This window comes from Seriola lalandi, unplaced genomic scaffold (genome assembly GCF_002814215.2).
Source record: "Seriola lalandi dorsalis isolate HSWRI2012SDOR001 ecotype SW California unplaced genomic scaffold, Sedor1 jcf7180002053988, whole genome shotgun sequence".
Classification (NCBI taxonomy): Eukaryota; Metazoa; Chordata; class Actinopteri; order Carangiformes; family Carangidae; genus Seriola; species Seriola lalandi.
The window spans coordinates 23,544-33,397 of record NW_019524541.1 but is presented as its reverse complement, the minus strand read 5'-3'; positions in this window follow the sequence as shown (position 1 = coordinate 33,397).

Genomic DNA, 9,854 nt, shown 5'->3' with positions numbered 1-9,854 from the left:
TCTGTATACATTACTATATTATAACGTTTTCTGATATTTTTATGCCTTAAAACACTATGCCATTTTTTCACTGATTTTGCCATATTATACTATGTCGTTTTTTCACTTTTTTTGCCATACTATAATGTGTCGTTTTTCTCACTTTATAGGCATTAATTTACTATGACATCTGTATACATTACTATATTATAACGTTTTCTGATATTTTTATGCCTTAAAACACTATGCCATTTTTTCACTGTTTTTGCCCTACTATACTATGTCGTTTTTTCACTTTTTTTGACATGCTATACTATGTCATTTTTCTCACTTTATAGGCATTAATATACTATGACATGTGTATACCTGACCATATTATGTTGTTTTTAATGTCTTTATGCCAAAATGAACTATGCATTTTTTTCACTTTTTTTGCCATACTATACTATGTCGTTTTTTCACTCTTTAGGTTTTAATATACTATGACATCGCCATACATTACCATATTATGACGTTTTCTGATATTTTTATGCCTTAAAACACTATGTCGTTTTTTCACTTTCTTTTTGTCATACTATAATGTGTCGTTTTTCTCACTTTATAGGCATTAATATACTATAACATGTGTATAACTTAATATATGAGGACGTTTTTTGATGTTTTTAATGCCTTAAAACACTATGCCATTTTTACCTTTTTTTGCCATGCTATACTATGTCATTTTTCTCACTTTATAGGCATTAATATACTATGACATGTGTATACCTTACTATATTATGACGTATTTTGATGTTTTTATGCCTTAATATACTATGCCATTTTTCACTTTTTTTGCCATATTATACTATGTTGTTTTTTCACTTTTTTTGCCATACTATACTATGTCGTTTTTTTCACTTATTTGCTGAACTATACTGGGTTGTTTTTCTCACTTTATAGGCATTAATATACTATGACATGTGTATACCTGACCATATTATGTTGTTTTTAATGTCTTTATTCCAAAATAAACTATGCCATTTTTTCACTTTTTTTGCCATACTATACTGGGTCTTTTTTCTTGCTTTTTAGGCTTTAATATACAATGACATCTGTACACACTACTATATTATGACGTTTTATGATATTTTTATGCTTTAATACACTATGCCATTTTTTCATTTTTTTGCCATACTATACTATGTCGTTTTTTCACTTTTTTTTGCCATGCTATACTATGTCATTTTTCTCACTTCATAGGCATTAATATACTATGACATCTTTATACGTTACTATATTATGACGTTTTCTGATATTTTTATGCCCTAATATACTATGCGATTTTTTCTTTTTTTTTTTGCCATACTATACTATGTCGTTTTTCACTTTTTTTGCCATACTATACTGGGTCTTTTTTCTTGCTTTATAGGCATTAATATACCATGACATGTATATACATTACTATATTATAACGTTTTCTGATATTTTTATGCCTTAAAACACTATGCCATTTTTTTATTTTTTTTGCCATACTACACTATGTCTTTTTTTTCACTTTTTTTGCCATACTATGATGTGTCATTTTCCTCACTTTATAGGCATTAATATACTATAACATTTGTATAACTTAATATATTATGACGTTTTTTGATGTTTTTAGGCCTTAATATACTATGCCATTTTTTCATTTTTTTGCCATACTATAATGTGTCATTTTTCTCTCTTTATAGGCATTAATATACTATGACATGTGTATACATTACTATATTATAACGTTTTCTGATATTTTTATGCCTTAAAACACTTTGCCATTTTTTCACTTTTTTTGCCATACTATACCATGCCGCTTTTTCACTTTTTTTGCCATACTATGATGTGTCATTTTCCTCAATTTATAGGCATTAATATACTATAACATTTGTATAACTTAATATATTATGACGTTTTTTGATGTTTTTAGGCCTTAATATACTATGCCATTTTTTCATTTTTTTGCCATACTATAATGTGTCGTTTTTCTCTCTTTATAGGCATTAATATACTATGACATGTGTATACATTACTATATTATAACGTTTTCTGATATTTTTATGCCTTAAAACACTATGCCATTTTTTCACTTTTTTTGCCATACTATACTATGTCGTTTTTCTCACTTTATAGGCATTAATATACTATGACATCTGCATACATTACAATATTATGATGTTTTCTGATATTTTTACGCTTTAAAGCACTATGCGATTTTTTCTTTTTTTTTTTGCCACACTATACTATGTCGTTTTTCTCACTTTATAGGTATTAATGTACTATATCATGTGTATAACTTAACACATTATCACCTTTTTTGATGTTTTTATGCCCTAATATACTATGATTTTTTTCCTTTTTCTTTGCCATACTATACGATGTCGTTTTTTCACTTTTTTTGCCATACTATAATGTGTCGTTTTTCTCACTTTATAGGCATTGATATACTATGACATCTGCATACATTACAATATTATGATGTTTTCTGATATTTTTACGCTTTAAAACATTATGCCATTTTTTCACTTTTTTTTGCCACGCTATACTATGTCGTTTTTCTCACTTTATAGGCATTAATACACCATGACATGTCTATACATTACAATATTTTAACGTTTTCTGATATTTTTATACCTTCAAACACTATGCCATTTTTTCACTTTTTTTGCCATACTATACTATGTCGTTTTTTCACTTTTTTTGCCATGCTATACTATGTCATTTTTCTCACTTTATAGGCATTAATATACTATGACATCTGCATACATTACAGTATTATGACGTTTTCTGATATTTTTATGCTTTAAAACATTATGCCATTTTTTCACTTTTTTTTGCCACGCTATACTATGTCGTTTTTCTCACTTTATAGGCATTAATACACAATGACATGTCTATACATTACAATATTTTAACGTTTTCTGATATTTTTATACCTTCAAACACTATGCCATTTTTTCATTTTTTTGCCATGCTATACTATGTCGTTTTTTTCACATTTTTTGCCATACTAAAATGTGTCGTTTTTTTCATTTTTTTGCCATACTATAATGTGTCCTTTTTATCACTTTATAGGCATTAATATACTATGACATCTATATACATTACTATATTATAACGTTTTCTGATATTTTTATGCCTTAAAACACTATGCCATTTTTTCATTTTTTTGCTATACTATACCATGTCATTTTTCTCACTTTATAGGCATTAATATACTTTGACATCTGTATACATTAGTATATTATGACTTTTTCTGATATTTTTATACCTTAAAACACTATGCCTTTTTTTCACTTTTTTTCCCATACTATACTATGTCGTTTTTTTCACTTTTTTTGCCATGCTATGTCATTTTTCTCACTTTATAAGCATTAATTTACTATGACATCTGTATACATAACTATATTATAACGTTTTCTGATATTTTTATGCTTTAAAACACTATGCCATTTTATCACTTTTTTTTGCCATACTATAATGTGTCATTTTTCTCACTTTATAGGCATTAATATACTATGACATCTGTATAAATTACTACTTTATAATGTTTTCTGATATTTTTATGGCTTAAAACACTTCACTTCTTTTGACATTCTATAATGGGTTATTTTTTTCACATATAGGCAATAATATATTGTGATATGTGTATACCTGACCATATATTTATGTTTTTTTATATTTTTATGCCTTAATATACATACCATTTTTAAAGTTTTTTTGCCATACTATACTATGTTGTTCTCTCTCTTTTTTTTGCCTTACTATAATGTGTTGTTTTTCTCACTTTATAGGCAATAATATTCTATAACATGTGTATAACCTACCATATTATGACGTTTTTTAAAAGTTTTTATGCCTTAAAATACTATGCAATTTTTAATTTTTTCACTTTTTTTGCCATACTATACTATGTCATTTTCTTCACTTTTTAGGCTTTAATATACAATGACATCTGTATACATTACCGTATTATGACGTTTTCTGATATTTTTACGCCTCAAAGCACTATGCCATTTTTAAATTTTTTTCCCATACTATACTATGTTGTTTTTTTCACTCTTTTAAGCCTTAATATACTATGACATCTCATGCCTTGGTATACTGTGACGTTTTTATGACTTGTTATGCCATAATATACTTTAACATTTCATGCCTTAATATACTATGACCTTTTCATGCCTTATTATAATTATACTATTTGTACCGACTTTTTAATGCCTCATTATAAAATGACTTTTTGTGCCTTACTATCATATTACTTCTCATGCTTTAACCACACTATGATGTTTCATACTAAACGATGACATTATTATGCCTTACTATAGTGTCACTTTTTTTATGACTTTTTATTCCTCAATGTACTATGAAGTATTTATGACTTACTATAATATGACTTTTCATGCTGTGATGGGTGCAACACATCTTAACAAGCATTGCTATTTCTTTCAACATTTAACATAAACATTTCAAGGAATGACAGTACACAAAGTCTTTTCATACAGCGCACACTTTATTGGTTTGGCAGTTTTTTTCAAAAATTAAACTGATTGCACACATTTCCATTATCATTCTGTCCTTTAGCTTTACCTTCTTTCTTTGCATGGATCCGGCAAGACCTCTGCTGACAAAAAGAAAGCGGCGCTGAAAAAGAAGACTATTTATATGCTGCCAAGCAGGAAGTGGAGGCGTCAAACTGCTTCGACCGGGAGGGGATTATTCTTTTTTGATAGTTAGTTACTTTTTTAGTAGTTTGATTTAAATATTTTTTAGTGTAAAGTTTAATCTTTAGATACAGTCAGTTGTTTATTCCTGCCCCGTTTTGTGTCTGTCAAGGCTAGCTTTTGTCTATATAAACCTCCCTTGTGTCTCATTTGGTAAGTCAGTTTTGATGAGTTCATTATAGTTTGTTGTATGTTTAGTTGACCTCGGTTTAAGTTAAATAGCCCTATAGTTTTGAAATTATTTTATCTAGTTTCTAATTTTTGTGTATTGAGAATATGTTTGTTAAATTTAAGTTAATTGTAATTAAATACTTATTATTTTTGTTTTACACCCCTGTTTTTTTTAGCCTTTCTTCTCTGGTCCCTGACATATGCTTTACTATACTATGACTTTTTAATGCCTTACTTACTATCACGTTTGTATGCCTTATTATACTATGATTTTTTTTGCCTTACTATACTAAGATTTTTTTAGGACTTTTTATGCATTACTATACTATGACCTTTTTATGACTGTTTACACCTTACTATACTTTGATGTTTATTGGCGTTTTATGCCTTACTATATTCTGACATTTTTATGACTTTTTATGTCTTATTCTATGGCGTTTTATGCCCTACTATAATATTAAGACTTTATGACTTTTTATGCATTATTATACTTTGATGTTTTTATGACTTTTTATGCCTTACTGTACAATTACTTTTTATGCCTTGTTATAAGTGAGGTTTTATGCCATAATATACTATTACATTTTTATGAGGTTTTATGCCTTCTTATACTGTGACTCTTTTTGCCTTACTATACTACATCTTATCATTCCTTACTATACTTTGTTTTCATGGCTTGCTACAGTATATTACTACATTTTTATGCCTTACTATAGTATGATGGTTTTTTTCCTTACTATACTGTGACATTTTTATGCCTTACTATACCCTGACTTTTTATGCCTTATTATACAATGACGTTTTCATGCCTTACTACATTATGACTGTTTTTATGCCTTACTATACAATGACTTTTCATGCCTTATTATACTATGATTTTTTTATGCCTTATTATACTCTGACATTTTTATGACTCACTATACTATGATTTTCTTTATGCCCTTACCATACCATGACTTTTTATGTCATATTATACTATGATGTTTTCATGCAATTATTATGCTATGGTGTTTTTTTTAATTTTTAATGACTTACTATTCTGTTATTTACGCTTTACTATAATATGACTTTTCTATATTCATTTTGATGCCTTACTATACTATGAGTAATGACACATATATGACATACAGTATATGTCTTTATATGAAGAGTGATCTTAATATATGTGTCACCTATAAGAGGATATAGTATTATGACATACATAAACATATCCTATGAATATATGAAGATACAGCATATATGAAACACTCATATGAAAAATGCAACTTTATTCAAACAACATGCTTAAAAAATTTCCATGTGTTTGTATATGATTTTCTCAATAATTTTCTTTAACATTCAAACATGCACGTCTATTTTTTTATTTACATATGTAATATGAACATATACTGACAAGCTTTGGGATGGATATATAATTATGTAACATATATCTATAATATAAACAGGCACACTAAAATACATGTTTCTATTAGCTAGACATACAGTATATGTAAATATATGACATTTTTCCAACATAGGTTTCACATATAATTACACATATACATATAAGGCTATACTTTATATACAAATATGATTTTACTTAATTTGTACATATGTAACATATATGGAAATTCAATACATGTACATATATTACATTTGCATACGGGCATTCCTCAATGTAAGTTCAGATCATGTTAATAAACCATTTGTTTGATGCCATAAAAAAGCCAATCTCTTTGTTTTGGAGGTGTGGTGGGGTTGTTGCATCCCTGCCAATGTTGAGTCCAAACCCACACCATTGACTTGAACACAGAATTAAAGACACGCAGAAAAACATTTATGACAACACACTGACTGAATATGAACACAGACATATAAACACATCATGATATGATTCATAAACCCTGCTCACCCCAACAGCACTGCACAGTCCCTGAAAAAAACCCAAAAAAACACCAAGGAGGTAGATAAATGATAATGCAGAGCTCAGCACCTTTGGTGAGTACGTGAGGTGCATATATACACACCACACACACAAAGGGAAGAAAGGAGCTTCATTCGTTGCTGCTTCTATTAGGTGGCTGAATTATTGCCTCCTCCTATCCTGTCCTCCATCCTTCTTTTAAAACAATAAAACTTCTCCACAGGTGGAAAACTACTAATTACAAGCAGCTTTTTTCACGTGCTTCAAAAGTGCTTCTAAAACATTCTCCATTTCTTAAAGGAGATTCTGGATAATGTAAACTATCACTTACTAGTATGGAAAACATTATAACAGGTGCATAAGTTGTAACTTAAAGCTTTGTTCATCATTGATGAATGCTTTATAGATATATAATTTGCCATTTATTAATGTCTGGGTTTCCAGGTTTTCACAGTGAGAAAGCTATGATTCTTTATTTATAATTAAGTATTCATTTAAGATAATGAGTTATTAAATGGTCATGTGTTATAGTCTGCAGTTTTTAATGTTACTAAGCGGCTAATCAGTGGATTTAGAAATGGCCTGCTGGAGGGGTCCTCGCGATGACTAAAAGCAAAAGGGTCAGTACATTTTTCTGCTGGAGGATGAACAGCTGCCAAATTGACTGTCTTTATTCATTTTTTTTATTACCATTACATAAAGTATTGGTAATTTATTTAACTTTAACTTAAACTTCAAGTCTCAGATGCATGAACGGATAAAACAGATAATTTTGTTTTGGTTTTTTCTTCAGCTCATAACATTTTATATTTCAGGTATTCCTCAAAAATTTTGTTTTTAAAAAAAATATTTTATACCTCTTTAAGATTTAAATTAAGACCCCTCTGCATTTCCTATGGAAATTTATCTTTAAGAAATCTTTAAGAAAATGGAATAGTATTTTGGTCCACATATTACAACTCAGCTAAATTACTTTACATGACAAGGCTTGATACATGTAAGTGTTACAATGTCTGTATTTTTTACCTCAGAAAAACTGATATCATATGTTGTCAGTTGGGCTGAGATCTGGTGACTGTGACGTTCATAACATATAATTCACATCATTATCATCCTCTCCAAACCATTCAGTGACCCCTAGTACCCTATGGATGGGGATATTCTCATCCTGTTTCACTCATTTTAAGGTTTTTCCTTAATTTTGTCGCTCGTCTGTATGTACCTTGTTAGCTAAGTTGCATAACTTAGAGAGATAGACTCTAACATTTTGATACTGAGGTTGACAAATATCAGTACATACTTTTAATGCCAGTGTGGAATTCAAATATTTTTTAACTAAATTATGAAGATAGCATACATTTATTTTCAACAAAACTATAATTCTATGAGTCATTTTTGGCGGACTCATGGAGTATAGGTTCTAATGACCTAGGCATCTAAGGTTTAATAAAGCGACTGCTAGTTACTTAGAAAGTCTTTGTTAAGTATTCCCTAATAGAAGGTGTTAACGTTATGCTATCCTATTCATAGTTTAAGTTCAACTTGTACTTTCACTCAACTAACAAACAACTTTTACTTGAGTAATATTTGAGTGAGTTTGGTTTCCCTGTCTTCTTTCCAAACCTGAAATTCTTTGCAAATTTAGGCTGTTTTTGGAGAAAATGTCTGTTCAGATCTGAGACTTACTGAAAGACCCAGATGACACAGCTGGGATTTAGGGGAGGGGGCTTATGGGGTCTTTAAATGTTGGGCGGCTGCCAATTGGTAGGCCATGTAATCAGACTTGAACTTGAAGAAGGAAAGAAAGTGATGTCCAACACAAGATGAACGAGAGAGAGTAATGTGTGTCTTTGTGTACGTGTGTGTGTGCGCGCGCGCGTGCGTGTGTGTGTGTGTGTGGAGGGGGTCCTCTGTCGGTAGGACAATAGTCAGTGGCAGCAGCAGCAGCAGCTGACCAGAGAATCCCTTTTTCTTTTGTCATCCTGCATAATGACGTCTCCACCACACACACTCTGTCTCTCCCTTACCCTCCCTCCCTCCCTCCCTTCCTCCTCACCCCATTACTGCTCATCCCTCCTACTGATTTAGCATTAAGGGACTTCAGCATCTTCTCTGTATTTCTCTACTTAACTCTCTCATCCCTCTTTCTTGGCCTCTACCTTCTCCTTTCTTTCATTTTGGAAATCATACCCCTGTGACTTCCATGTGTTTTTCTGTCCACCCTGCTCCTCAAACTCACATATTCGCTCTGTAAATCATTTGCCGTATACATGTGTCTTTGTGTGTCTGTGTTTGAACAAGTGTATGGGTTTGTATATATGTTTTCTAGCCTTTGCTCCAAAAAAATGTAACCTCTAAGACACTCTCCAAACTCAGTAAATGTTTCCACTACAGGCCATATGTTCATTGTGTGTATGTCCAGCTCCCATCTGTGTGCAACCTGTGTATATTGACATCTGCTTCACTTTTTTCAGTGAAAGAGACATCAGTTCACTTATGACGCTGACTGAACAGACTTATTATCAGCAAAATCTACTTTATCTATGATAAGTTAAAGTACTTATAGAATTGTAATATTTTGTTGCTCGAAATAGAGCAAGTTTGAACTATTTTTATTATTATTATTATTGTTGTTCCAAAGGGTCACAGGATAAATCTGAGGGGTTGTGAGATGATTAATGGGGCAGGAAGGAAAAAAAAGGATAAAATATTTATTATTTAAATAAACCATGTAAGAAGTTCAGTGGGGAAATCAGTTTTTGTGGAGCTGCTAACAAGTCATACACATCTGAAATGTGATAAGGGGCCCCAACTCACGGTTTGTGTTGCTTAGATTGTTGACAGTACATAATAAAATAATAAAATGTCCACACCCTCATTCATTTCTTATTTCCAACTGCTAAATGAAGTAATCCCAGCCTATGGGCAGTGGGGACCCTGATCAGATGTTACAGTAAAAGGGCTGATGAAGTTCTAACTGAGAGGATGGTGGACAATGTGGATGCCTTCAGCTTTGTATGGACAGTAGGGAGGGTATTGTGTGCATTGAGGGAGGAGGGGTGGGGGGT